This window comes from Dama dama, chromosome 1 (assembly GCF_033118175.1).
Source record: "Dama dama isolate Ldn47 chromosome 1, ASM3311817v1, whole genome shotgun sequence".
Taxonomy (NCBI): Eukaryota; Metazoa; Chordata; class Mammalia; order Artiodactyla; family Cervidae; genus Dama; species Dama dama.
In genome coordinates this window covers 42,655,924-42,670,594 of record NC_083681.1, presented here as the reverse complement: position 1 = coordinate 42,670,594, position 14,671 = coordinate 42,655,924, and the positions used below count along the sequence as shown (strand labels likewise).

The window sequence follows — 14,671 nt, the reverse complement described above, 5'->3', positions numbered from 1 at the left end:
AATGGAACTGGAGGAATCAACCTGCCTGACTTCAGACTCTACTACAAAGCCACAGTCATCAAGACAGTATGGTACTGGCACAAAGACAGAAATATAGATCAATGGGACAGAATAGAAAGCCCAGAGATAAATCCACGAACCTATGGACACCTTATCTTCGACAAAGGAGGCAAGGATATACAATGGAAAAAAGACAACCTCTTTACCAAGTGGTGCTGGGAAAACTGGTCAAGCACTTGTAAAAGAATGAAACTAAACACTTTCTAACATCATACACAAAAATAAACTCAAAATGGATTAAAGATCTAAATGTAAGACCAGAAACTAGAAAACTCCTAGAGGAGAACATAGGCAAAACACTCTCCAACATAAATCACAGCAGGATCCTCTAAGACCCACCTCCCAGAATATTGGAAATAAAAGCAATAATAAACAAATGGGACCTAATAAAACTTAAAAGCTTTTGCACAACAAAGGAAACTATAAGTAAGGTGAAAAGACAGCCCTCAGAATGGGAGAAAATAATAGCAAATGAAGCAACAGACAAAGGATTAATCTCAAAAATATACAACCAACTCCCACAGCTCAATTCCAGAAAAATAAATGACCCAATCAAAAAATGGGCCAAAGAACTAAACAGACATTTCTCCAAAGAAGACATACAGATGGCTAACAAACACATGAAAAGATGCTCAACATCACTCATCATCAGAGAAATGCAAATCAAAACCACAATGAGGTACCATTACACGCCAGTCAGGATGGCTGCTATCTAAAAGTCTACAAGCAATAAATGCTGGAGAGGGTGTGGAGAAAAGGGAACCCTCTTACACTGTTGGTGGGAACGCAAACTAGTACAGCCACTATGGAGAACAGTGTGGAGATTTCTTAAAAAACTGGAAATAGAACTGCCATATGACCCAGCAATCCCACTTCTGGGCATACACACTGAGGAAACCAGATCTGCAAGAGACATGTGCACCCCAATGTTCATCGCAGCACTGTTTATAATAGCCAGGACGTGGAAGCAAACTAGATGCCCATCAGCAGACGAATGGATAAGGAAGCTGTGGTACATATACACCATGGAATATTACTCAGCCATTAAAAAGAATTCATTTGAATCAGTTCTAATGAGATGGATGAAACTGGAGCCCATTACACAGAGTGAAGTAAGCCAGAAAGATAAAGAACATTACAGCATACTAACACATATATATGGAATTTAGAAAGATGGTAATGATAACCCTATATGCAAAACAGAAAAAGAGACACAGATGTACAGAACAGACTTTTGGACTCTGCGGGAGAAGGCGAGGGGGGGATGTTTCGAAAGAACAGCATGTATATTATCTATAGTGAAACAGGCCACCAGCCCAGGTGGGATGCATGAGACAAGTGCTCGGGCCTGGTGCACTGGGAAGACCCAGAGGAATCGGGTGGAGAGGGAGGTGGGAGGGGGGATCAGGATGGGGAATACATGTAACTCCATGGCTGATTCATGTCAATGTATGACAAAACCCACTGAAATGTTGTGATGTAATTAGCCTCCAACTAATAAAAATAAATGAAAAAAATAAAATAAAATAAAACAACAGCATTGTGCTCACTTCAGCAGCACATATACTAAAATTGGAACGATACAGAGAAGATTAGCATGGCCCCTGCGCAAGGATGACATGCAAATTCGTGAAGCGTTCCATATTTTTCAGAAAGCTATGGTACATATACACCATGGAATATTACTCAGCCATTAAAAAGAATACACTTGAATCAGTTCTAATGATATGGATGAAACTGGAGCCTATTATATAGAGTGAAGTAAGTCAGAAAGATAAACACCAATACAGTATACTAACGCATATATATGGAATTTAGAAAGATGGTAACGATAACCCTATATGCAAGACAGAAAAAGAGACACAGATGTATAGAACAGACTTTTGGACTCTATGGGAGAAGGCGAGGGTGGGATGATCTGAGAGAATAGCATTGAAACATGTGTATTATCAAATGTGAAACAGATCGCCAGTCCAGGTTGGACGCATGAGACAAGTGCTCAGGGCTGGTGCACTGGGACGAACCAGAGGGATGAGATGGGGAGGGAGGTAGGAGGGGGGATCAGGATGGGGAACACATGTAAATCCATGGCTGATTCATGTCAATGTATGCCAAAACCACTACAATATTGTAAAGTAATTAGCCTCCAACTAATAAAAATAAAGGAAAAAAATAATAAAACAACAGCATTTAAAACAGTAGCAAACAAGTCGGTAGAAATAAATGAAGTTACACTGTTGTAAAGCTCTCACACTAGCACAGAGAGGATAAAATTAGAAGTGTGTCACTAGTCTTTGATAATTCAGAGAAAATTCAGTAATAATTATAGAGAAATGTGAGACATTTAATTCTTAAATTCAGCATATATGGGACTTTCCTGGAGGTCCAGGGATTAAAGTTCCGCACTTCCACTGCAGGGGCACAGGTTCGACCTCTGATCACTGAACTAAAATCCCACATGCCATGCAGCATAGCCCCCCTCCCCCCACAAAATTCAACATATACTAACTGAATGCCTGCTATATGCCAAGCACAAAACACGTACTATGTACACACAGCAGTGAACAAAATAAATTGTTACAACCAACTCGAAGCCCACCAACTGTGGAATGGATAAATGCATTACAGTTTCTTCATAAAATGGAATACTATTCAACAGTGAAAACAAACTACAATACATATAACATGGATGAATTGCAAAACATAATATTCAGTGAAAGGAGAAAGACATAAAAGATTATCTATGTATTCCTCCATTCATATGAAGTCCAAACACAGGCAAGAATGATCTATAGAATTATAACATTAGAAGTGTATCTTTGGAGAGGAGGAAGGGTTAATGATTGGAACAGAGCATAATGAGGACCTACAGGGTACTGATAATGGTCCATTTTTGAAGTGAGTGGTAGTTAAATTGATGTGTTCATTTTGGTGAGTATTGACCAAGCTGTGTAGTTTGTGTACTTTTGTATATGCATGCTACAATTTTATTAAAAGTCTTTTAAAAGATGGTGTAGTTTATATGCACGGATATGGAAAACTTTAGAGCATACTCCTGGGAAAATTAAATTCTGAGAAAAAGAAGAAACTACTGAATAACAGTTTTATCTGTTTATAAATATATATTGCCTATATACATTATGCAGAAAAGAATTCTGAGAGGGTATCAACAAAATATCAGCAGGAGTTATATCTGAGTGGCATAAATGGGGGGAGGGGGCGCATTTTCTCCCCATATTGGTCTGTTTTTTAAATTTATACAACAAATATGAAAATCCTACATGATAGATATATATGAAAGCTAATTATAAAAGAAAAAGTCTTTTTATCCTCCTTAATCTAAAGATGATTCATCTTAAAAGAGGAGATAAAAGCCAATGGGAATAGAAAAGCTCTGCTTTCTCTGACAATCTACTAATACAACACCTCAGTTCCAAACAGTAGGACTATCCTTTCTTTGTTGTTACTGCTACCAAAACAATCTTAAAAGCTTTTTATGGACTTAAGCATTTGTCACAGCTTCACTACAAGCTTTGGCCTTCTCCACACTATTTGTATACTCTAGAGTCTTTTATATTCATCTTTGCTTATATCTGTCTTTGCCCTTTTTTTACATCCTTTCAATAACTGCATTCATCAGTACTCCCATCTTATTTTACCTTCTGTTCTTCTCAAAAGTAACATTCCAAGATTTTTTATAGAATGTCTTGTCTTCAAAGAGCAAAACATTGGAAAGTTAAAATTTCACCAACTCCACACAATTCAAACATGTGTTAATACTTGTCACTGAAAGTACATAACTCTTTTATAGCTAACTATAAAATATGACAAACCCTTTCAATGCAGTTACCCAATAGTCAACACTTTCTTTTTGGCCATGCTGCTGGCATGCGGACTCTCAGTTCCCCAAACAAGGATCAAACCCATGCCCCCTGCACTGGAAGCTTGGAAGTGCAGAGTCTTAACCACTGGACTGCCAGCGAAGTCCCCCAGTATTCAACATTTTATGTGCTTCATTTTGGGGTTTTCCTAACACTGCTTTGATCAAACCTTTAAACAGTAAATGAAATGCAGAAATATTTACCACAACAATTTATAAGTACTCAATTTTACTTATATTACATAAAATTTATGCAATGAGAAAAAATAACAACATTTGATCACTCTAACACAACTTACTTTGAGGTATGTCCCCCTTTCATCTCTATTCATTTGGGTTTGTTTCAGATCTATAATTACTTTGCATATATGACCTCAGATTTTCACTTTTTCCCCCAACTATACCATAAGAATTTTCCATGTTTCTATACCCTCCAACATTTTTAATTATAATCATTCCATTCATGCTGAAGATTACTGGCTCCAGTGTTTAGCTACTATAAATAATGCTGCAAAAAAACATCTTTAAAGTGAAAGTGAAAGTCACTCAGTCATGTCTGACTCTTTGCAACCCCATGGACTATATAGTCCATGGAATTCTCCAGGCCAGAATACTGGAATGGGTAGACTATCCCTTTCTCCAAGGGATCTTCCCAACCTAGGGATCAAGTCCAGGTCTCCCGCACTGCAGGCAGATTCTTTACCAGCTGAGCCACAAGGGAAGCAAAGTAAATAATGCTGCAATAAACATCTTTATATAGTCATTTTTCCAAGTTTTTTATTTTATTCTTAGGTTAGAGTCATAGATTCTATGATTCTTAGATTCCCTAAGGCATTATGGAAAAAGCGGTTCTTGAATTAAAGAAGAGAGAATTTCAGGAATTCCTAGCAGTCCAGTGATTGGGACTCCACACTTTCACTGCTGAGGGCAAGGGTTCAATCCTGGCCAAGGAACTAAGAACCCAGAAGCTGAGAGGCAACACCAAAATAAATAATAAAGGAGAGAGAATTTTCAATAGACAAGAGGACAAGCAAGGCCCTGGATTTGAGCTCTGTGGGGAATACAGAGTGATTCCATTTGGCTGATACATTATATATGTATAAAGGAAAACAATAAGAAATAAAAATTGGAAAGAAGGGTTGAAGCAAGATAAAGGAGGAATTTTATTAAGTGGACAAGTTTTTAAATAACACAGGTTAATGTAACTGGTACATATTTCTCAAAATAAATAAAAACCTTAAGTGGCTCTGAACATGTACGTGGGGCTTCTAAAATTTTTATCTAAAGACCTACCTTAAATCACCAAATTATAAACCATCTCCTATATCAGAACTTTTGTTAAGCTTCAATCTTTTTCAGGTTCCCCTTCTAAAAAGTGAGTTGATTCAAGGGAATGAGAAGACAAGCCACAGACTGCGAAAAAAATATTTGCAAAGAAGACTTAAGTAGACATTTTTCCAAATAAGACATACAGATGGCCAATAGGCACAAGAATAGATACCAAACATTGTGAATTATTAGAGAAATGCAAATCAAAACCACAGTGTGGTATACCTCATACCAGAATGGCCATCATTAAAAAGTCTCCAAATAACAAATGCTGGAGAGAGTGTGGAGAAAAGGAACCCTCTCCTACAACATGTTGGTGGGAATGTAAACTGTTGGTACAGCCACTATGGGAAATACTACGGAGATTCCTCAGAAAATTAAATGTAGAATTAACATGTGATCTAGCAATCCCATTTATCGGCACATATCCAGACAAAACTATAATTGAAAAAGACACATGCACGTCTGTGTTCACAGCAGCACTATTCAAAAGAGCCAAGATATGGAAGCAATCTAAATGTCCATCAACAGGAGACAGATGAAGAAGATGGGCATGTATATACAACGGAATACTACTCAGCCATTAAAAACAATGCCATTTGCAGAAACATGAACGCAACCAGAGATGATTATAATAAGCAAAGTAAGTCAGAAAGAGAAAGACAAATAACAAATGATATTACTTATTTGTGGAATCTCAAGTATGACACAAAGGAAATAATCTACAAAACAGAAACAGACGTGGGGCACAGAAAACAGACGTGTGGTTGCCAAGGGGGAGGGAGCTGGGGAAGGAATGGAGTGGGAGGTTGGGGTTAGCAGATGTAAGCTATTATATATAGAATGGGTAAACAACAAGGTCCTACTGTATGGGACAGGGAACTACATTCAGTATAATGAGATAAACTGTAATAGAAGGGAATACTTTCAAAAGTGTACGCATAAATGAAAGTCTGCTGTACAGCAGAAATTAACACATTATAAATCAGTATTTGCAAATAAAGGACTGCTATCCAAAATATTTTTTAAAAACTCTTAAAACTCAACAGTAAGAAAATGAATAATCCAATACATTAAAAATGGGTAAATGATTTAAACAGGCATCTTTCCAAGGAAGATATACAGAGGCATATTAGCATATGAAAAGACATTCAATACCATATTTTACTTGGGAACTGCAAACACAAATAATGAAATACCATTACACACATATTAGAATGGCCAAAATTCAAAACAATAACAACATTAAACGCTGTCAAGAATGTGGAATAAACAAGAAATCTCTTTCAATTCTGGTAAGACTGAAAAATGGTACAGCCTCTTTGGAAGACAGTGTGGCAGTTTCTTACAAAACTAAACATACTGTTACCATACAACGCAGCAAATGTGCTCCATGTTATTTACTGAAAGAAGCTGAAAACATACATCCACATCAAAACCTTCACATGGATGTAGTTTTATCCATAACTGTTAAAACTTCGCAGCAACCAGTATGTCCTTCAGTAGGTGAATGGATTAATAAACTCTGGTACATCCAAATAATTAAATAATATTCAGCACTAAAAAGGCATGAGCTATCAAGCCAGAAAGAGACATGGAGGTATCTTACGTGTATATGTAAAAGCTACATGCATAAGTGAAAGATACCAATCTGAAAAGGCTACATATGATATGATTTCAAGCAAATGATAATCTGGAAAAGGCAAAACTATGGAGACATCTGTTAGGTCACAGAAAAAGCAAGGGAATTCCAGAAAAACATCTACTTCTGCTTCACTGACTATGTTAAAGCCTTTGACTGTGTGAATCACAACAAACTGAGGAATATTCTTAAAGAGATGGGAATACCAGAGCACCTAACCTGCCTCCTGAGAAACCTGTATTCAGGTCATAAAGCAACAGTTAGAACCAGACATGGAACAACAGACTGGTTCAAAATCAGGAAAGGAGTATGTCAAGACTGTATATTGTCACCCTGCTTATTTAACTTATAAGAAGAATACATCATGTGAAATGCCAGGCTGGATGAAGCACAAGCTGGAATCAAGATTGCTGGGAGAAATATCAATAACCTCAGATATGCAGATGATGCCACCCTTATGGCAGAAAGCAAAGAACTAAAGAGCCTTTTGAAGAAGGTGAAAGAAGAGAGTAAAAAACCTGGCTTAAAATTTAACATTCAAAAAAACTAAGATCAGGACATCACTTCCTCACAAACAGATGGGGAAAAAATGGAGAGAGTGACAGACTTTAGTTTCTTGGGCTCCAAAAATCACTGCAGATGGTGACTGCAGCCATGAAACTAAAGACACTTGCTCCTTGGAAGTAAAGCTATGACAAACCTAGACAGTATTTAAAAAGCAGAGACATCACTTTGCCGACAAAGGTCCATATGGTCAAAGCTATGATTTTTCCAGTAGTCATGTATGGATGTGAGAATTGGACCGCAAAGAAAGCTGAGTGCCGAAGAAGGGATGCTTTTGAACTGTGGTGCTGGTGAAGACTCCTGAGAGTCCCTTGGACTGCAAGGAGATCAAACCAGTCAATCCTAAAGGAAATCAACCCTGAATATTCACTAGAAGGACTGATGCTGAAGCTGAAGCTCCAATACTTTGGCCACCTGAGGTGAAGAGCTTACTCAATGGAAAAGACCCTGATGCTGGGAAAGACTGAGGGCAAGATGAGAAGGGGATGACAGAAGATGAGATGGTTGAAGGCACCATCAATTCAATGGACATGAGTTTGAGCAAACTCCAGGAGACAGTGAAGGACAGGGAAGCCTGGCATGCTACAGCCCACAGGGTCACAGAATCAGACACAACTGAGCGACTGAACAACAACAAATGGAGACAGTAAAAAGATTAGTAGTGGTCTAGAGTCAGGAGAGAGGTCATGATGAATAGGTGGAACACAAAGGATTTCTAAGACAGTGAAACTATTCTGCACGATACTATAATGACATACAAATCATTATGTATTTGTCAAAACAGAATGTACAACACCAAGAGAGAACCCAAATGTAAACTACAGACTTAGGGTGATAATAATGTGTCAATGTAGGTTCATCAACTAACAAATGTCCCACTCTACTGCAGGTTGTTGATAGTCAGGGAGGCTGTACATACCAGGGTAAAGGGTATACAGCAACTCTGTACCTTCCCCTCAATTTGCTATGAATCTAAAACTGCTCTAAAAATTCGTCTTTTGTTGTTTTTGTTTTTTTCTTCCAGTTTTATTGAGATACAATTGTAAAGATTTTTTTTTTTTATTGGAGTACAGTTGCTTTACAATGTTGTGTTCAGTTTCTACTGTACAGCAAAGTGATCAGCTGTAAGTATACATATTCTCCTCTTTTTTGGATTTCCTTCCCATTCAGGTCACTATGAGCACAGAGCAGAGTTCCCTGTGCTATACAGCAGGTTCCGTCTCATTAGTCAACTATTTTATACAAGGGCTTCCCAGGTGGCTCAATGGTAAAGAATCTGCCTGCCAGTCCAAGAGGTGCAAGAAATGTGAGCTCAATTCCTGGGTTGGGAAGATCCACTGGAGTAGGAAATGACAACCCACTCCAGTATTCTTGCCTGGAAAATTCCATGAACAGAGGAGCCTGGCAGATTACAGTCCATAGGGTCACAAAAAGTCAGACATGACTTAGCACACACACAAAGTGTATATATGTCAATCCCAATCTCCAATCCATCCTGCTACTCCTTCCCCCCTTGGTAACCATACATTTGTTCTCTATGTCTGTGATTCTATCTCTGCTTTGCAAATAAGTTTATCTATACCATTTTTTTAGATTCCACATTCATGTGCTAATACATATTTTTCTCTGACTTACTTTACTCTGTATGATGATATTTAGGTCCTTTCATGTCTCTGCAAGTGGCACAATTTCATTCCTTTTTATGGCTGAGTAATATTCCACTGTATATATGTACCACATCTTCTCCATCCATTCCTTTCTTGATGGCCACTAATGAGGTATCACCTCACACTGGTCAGAATGGCCATCATTAAAAAATCTATAAACAATAAATGCTGGAGAGGGAGTGGAGAAAAGGGAACCCTTTGCACTGTTGGTGGAAATGTAAATTGATACAGCCACAATGGAGAATAGTACGGATGTTCTTTAAAAAACTAAAAGCAGTGCTACCATATATTCTAGCAATCCCACTTCTGGGCATATACTCAGAGAAAACCATAATTCAAAAAGATACATGCACCCCAATGTTCACTTCAGCAGACAACCTAAATGTCCATCAACAGTATAAAGTCTTTTATAAAAAAATAAGTTAACATCTCAAAAAATGAAAAAAAAGTTAACATTTCAAAAAAATAAAGTTAACATCTCAAAAGCACCTAAGAGTCTCATATGCAGTAGAACAGTAGTTCATTAATGCTTCATTAAATCCTAGCTTGATCATAGAATTACAAACATCAAAATAAGCATGTTAGATGTTAGACCTTATTTAAGCATCAAGGTCTTGATTGGGATTTACATTACAAGCGTGTATTGTCTGTTAAAACTTAACTTGTACACTTAGGCTCTTGTGTATTTTATTCTATATAAATTAACATCCAGAAAATTCTGAAATTTTAAAGTGATTCTGAAGAAACTTAACTGGGTATTACAGCCCATAAGCAAATAAAATTTCTGCACTTGAAGTTAATTTTTTTTTTTTTTTTCTGTTTTAAAGTTTTAAAGGAGAGGTGCTACCAAAGATACAAAAATTAGCAATGCAACCACACAGAGAAAGGAAAAAAACTGGAGAGGATAAAGTACAAGGTTAGAAGCTGAAAAGCAGTTGGATAAATTTAGCTGTATTAGCTCACCTCAGAACACTAAATCCTAAACCACGGGGAAAATGACTAGAAGCTACAGATTTACACTTCAGAATGCTCAACAAGCTCTGACAGTCCCAAGCAAGACTGGCAGTACCAAATAATTCTAGAAGTGAAGGATCAGTGGGACTGTAGGAAAGCCTAGGTAAAAAGCAGTTAAATCCCCAGACACCCTCCCTTCTCTACACACCTAAGTGACTATCCTTGCTCTACCCTAGCAGAAGAGTAGAAGCTTAATTAATATCAGGAAAAAATAAAAGAGAGGGTAACTCATCTCTGGGAATGCTTAGCAACTGAAAGTAATGATTTCAAACTAAACAGAGAAGAAATGGTTTAAAAGTTTACATAGGGAATGCTGCAACCCCAATAATCTTCCTCTTCCTGGCGCCCAAATTTCCGGCAAAGAAACCTATACCTCCCAGGCAAGAGATGGGAGGACCCTTCTCTGGGAAATCTGACAAATCCAAAAGACCAAGGGAGGATGAAAGGATATAAATCTGTAAGTTACCAATTTGGAAGAGTCTATTGTATAGCCATAATAATGAAGACAAAAACAGCCACTTGAAGATGTGAAATTTCAGAAACCAGGAATAAATGAAAAATCTGAAACTCTGAGGGAGGGGAAACCTACAGGATTAGGAATCAGAGTAGCTCTGGATTCTCAACAATCTCAAAATCTAAAAGACAATGGATAGGGACTTCCCCGGTGGTCTAGTAGTTCAGACTTTCACTTCCAATGCAGAGGTTGAAGGTTCTGTCCCTGGTTGAGAAGCTAAGATTCCACATGCTTTGCAGCCAAAAACCCAATAAACATAAAACAGAAGCAATACTGGGACAAATTCAACAAGGACTTTTAAAACGGTAGACATTAAACAAATCTTTAAAAAATAAAAAAGCAATCGACCAATAACTTCAAATTTCTGAGGGGAAATATTTCTAGCCAATTCAAAGTATCAATCAAGAATAAAAACATTTCAGACATGCAAGGCCTCCGGAATGTTACTTCCTTTTTACCTTTTCGAAATATGCTACTGGAAGATAGGGCTAACAAAATTAAGAGAAAAAAAAAAAAGAAGAGGTGAAATTCGGGAATAAAGAGATCCTACACAAAGAAGAGAGAAAAGGAGAATTTTCAGAATGATGGGGAAGAAAAGTTTCGGGATATCAGTGGTGCATCATACAGAACAATTAATATAAAAAGCACCTCAGTCAGCCCAAGGAGAGAGAGCTTCAAGCTGACACAGATTTAAATGACTGACAGAGTTAGTTGTATCTGAACTAAGGATAAGCAATAGAAAACTAAGTAAACAACAAAAAAGATATTAAGTTCATTTACATCATCAAAATGAAAGCACTGAACACTGACTTAGACAAAATTATAACGCAACATTTAGGAAGATGCCAGGTGAGTAGGAAGTGCTTCTGTGCAGGCAAGTGAAATAGGTTAGGGGAAAGTCAATCCCCATTTTCATGATGGGAAGTCCAAGGAATACAGCCTAATATTTTAGATCAAAAACAGCAATATAAGGTTTATCTACAGACATGGAGTCATAGGAGTCATATCAGTTAGGGTTAGGCAGGGCTGCAAGTGAAAGGAAATCTTAAGCAATAGTAGTTTAAACAAAACAGAAATTTCTCTTTCACACAAATGAAATAATCTAAGGTTGGTATGGAGGATCCATAATTATCTTCTGACTCTACAATCTTCAATATATAGTTTTTAATTCCTTGCTCATGATGGCTGCTCAAGTTCTAACCATAACATCTACTGTCTAATCAGCAGGAAAGGAAAGTAATAATGAAGGGTGTGCTCCTTCCTCTTAAAAACATCTCCCCAAAGCTGAAAATGACTTACTGTTTAGTATTTAATCATATTACTGCAACTAACCACAAGAAAGATTATTAACATTTTTACCCTGTTGTGAGAAAAAAAAAATCACTTCATTAAGATCAAGGATACTTTCAGAGTATCAGATGTTATTAATTCTGCAAAATGCATAAAGGATGAGAAATTCCCTAGAGTTAAGACACTGTAGTTAGTATACTAATAAATTATACATATATATATTTTACCAGATTTTTACATCCAGAAATAAGACTTTTTTTTCTCTCTTAGTTATGGTCTAAGGACAAGATTTTTATGTTGAGTGAGAGAAAAGAAGTACATGCAAAGTAACTAATAATAGCTAACATTTATTCAGTGTTTTCTGTATGTACAAAGCCCTTTACAAACATCTCCTTCAATCCTTACAGTCTGGTAGATACTCTCATTAGTTCCATTTTACAGGTAAGAATGGAGGATGTAGGTAACTTGCCCAAAGTTTTGCATCTGACAGTACAGGACCTGGGATTCAGTCTCAAGCATTCAATCAAAACTCCACAATCTACAGCCTTGTTTAACACCTGCGTTGTCCTGCTTTATTTCAGTGAGAATTCTCAGTTTCCTTATTTGAACTGAATTAAGATTGTTTGCAGGAAAAGAGAGCTACTCAAGCAAGTTCAATTGAAAGGGAGGTTATTACAAAGGCACAACAGAGATCTCACAGAAATCCAAGCGCTTGATTCACAGAAGCCAGACCAAGCCCCAGAACGCAGATACAGGGCCTGGGTTCGCTTACCTCTGCACGCCTTCTCTGTTCTGCCCGCCTTTCTTGCTGTTGGCCAGTTTCTTTGCTCCCGAGCAGTTTCTTACTCCTTTGTGATTTCACTAGCTGTCCTACCACTGCTGTGTGGTTCTTTCGGCCCCTCTGCTGTATGGTTTCCCATGTGGGGGTCTAAATCACATGGACCCATCTTCCCTTTCAGCGGCAAACCACGTAAGTGAACAGGTTGTCCTTTGAGTTCCTATCCTGTCATTTATGAAGAAAGTAAAGTTACATGATCCAAAACACGGCCACTGACCCTTAACATGGCCGTGACACTTCACCTAGAAGTCGGACACGGATCAGTGGGATGGTTAAGATTTATTGATAACTAACTGACCTAGTTTAGGTGAAACTATCAAAAAAAAAGATGGTCATGTGAAATTTTTACTAGATAAATATTTTCCAAGATGCCTTTCACAAAACAGTTCTAGTCAATGCCCTGTGAAGAGAGGTAACTTTGACTAAGTATATATGGAAACTCTGCCTGTATTTAGTTCTTGGAGATTCATGGTGTGGAATGGTATATATATAATTTCTGGGGAAAAAAAGGCAAAAAAAAAATTGGGAATCCCTGCAATATGAAATTTTGATGAGCTCTTTAATATAACATTTCCCACATTTACTTTGTCGCAGAACTCTTACTGTGTAACGATATCTCATTGAGCAGTATTTTGGGAAGCATTGCATTAGAGCAAGGTAGTTTTCTTTTCTTAGTCGGGTAGGAGTAGTTATTTATAAAATACTATTGTTAATTCTACTTAGCAGTCATTGACAGTAAGGGATGGTTGTTAAAAACACAGGCTGTGGCATTACAGAGATAGGATTTGAATTTTAGCTCTGCAATGTATTAGAAGTGATTTTGGATAAGAGTTCAACTTTTCTGGGCCTCAGTTTGCTACTCAGTGATATATCCCAGCAGATGCATAGCCCAATGCCTGACACAGTGAATACTTAATAAATGGTGGTATGTAAAACTGTGTTTCTACTAGAAAATGTTCGGGCGCACAGTTAGGGCAATCATTCTTCTGTAAGAAGTTATCTTATATGGGAAGAGTTTTATCTAGCATAGCAGAATTTATGAGTAAGACTTCATTTTAGGGTAAATATGGAGTAAGTATGGTTTCAAAGAAGAACCTCAATTCACAGAAAAGATATCAGTAGGAGAGAGGCTATTAAATTTTCTACACCCAGGAGTAAAATTTATGGGGGTGGGGGGAGCGGTGTGAGGTGAGGTTACTGTCTGAGACTACTGGATAGGAGTATGTGTGTAGGGAGTGACAATATGGTTAAGAGACTATGCTCTCAAGAGGGCAGACCAGATTTTTAAATCTGAATTCACTTATGATGCTTTGATTGTTAAACCAAAAGTATACAGACAAACATAATGCCCTGGGTGTAAGCAACAGCCACAGTTCATTTCTGGAAAAAGCAGCTCTCAAGGCTTGTATCACATGTTATGCTTTCTATCATGAGTTCCTTCCTGAGTTCCTTCCACTTTGCCATAATTAACCAGACCAGGGATATATATGTACGCCAGTGGCTTTTACATTAGCATGACCTGAGAACTGTTCAGTAGTTCTGTCTCACAAAATGATGAACTCAGTCTGATCTGCTTCCTCAGGGAATCTGAATATGAGATGGCAAAGAAGGCAGTAAGCCAGAAGCCGCAGGACAGCAGAAACCATGAGGTAGAGAAAGCAGTCGTGGAAAAGAAGAAAATGAATCTACAGTCAGAGTGGAGGCAGAATCAGGAAACTGAATGATGACGATGATCAATTAAGAGTTCCTGTTGGGATACCAATTTTATTTCAATTATCCAGTTCTCAATGAGGCCTGATGGTGGAGACTTTTCTTGTCCTTCCACACTACACCACTTATTCTTAACTAAATTTCTAATATGAAGTAATTTAAT

The 14,671-nt window shown here is 37.6% G+C and overlaps 1 protein-coding gene and 1 non-coding gene across 6 annotated transcripts in view; one reads left to right on the top strand and one right to left on the bottom strand.

Annotated features, from left to right (window-relative positions):
* Nucleotides 1–14,671, bottom strand: part of SBF2 (SET binding factor 2) — a 489,641-nt gene that overhangs the window by 444,743 nt on the left and 30,227 nt on the right. The window lies entirely within an intron of this gene.
* Nucleotides 1,603–1,709, top strand: LOC133065071 (U6 spliceosomal RNA). The gene has a single exon (XR_009694828.1). It is a non-coding gene; the product is annotated as a U6 spliceosomal RNA (small nuclear RNA).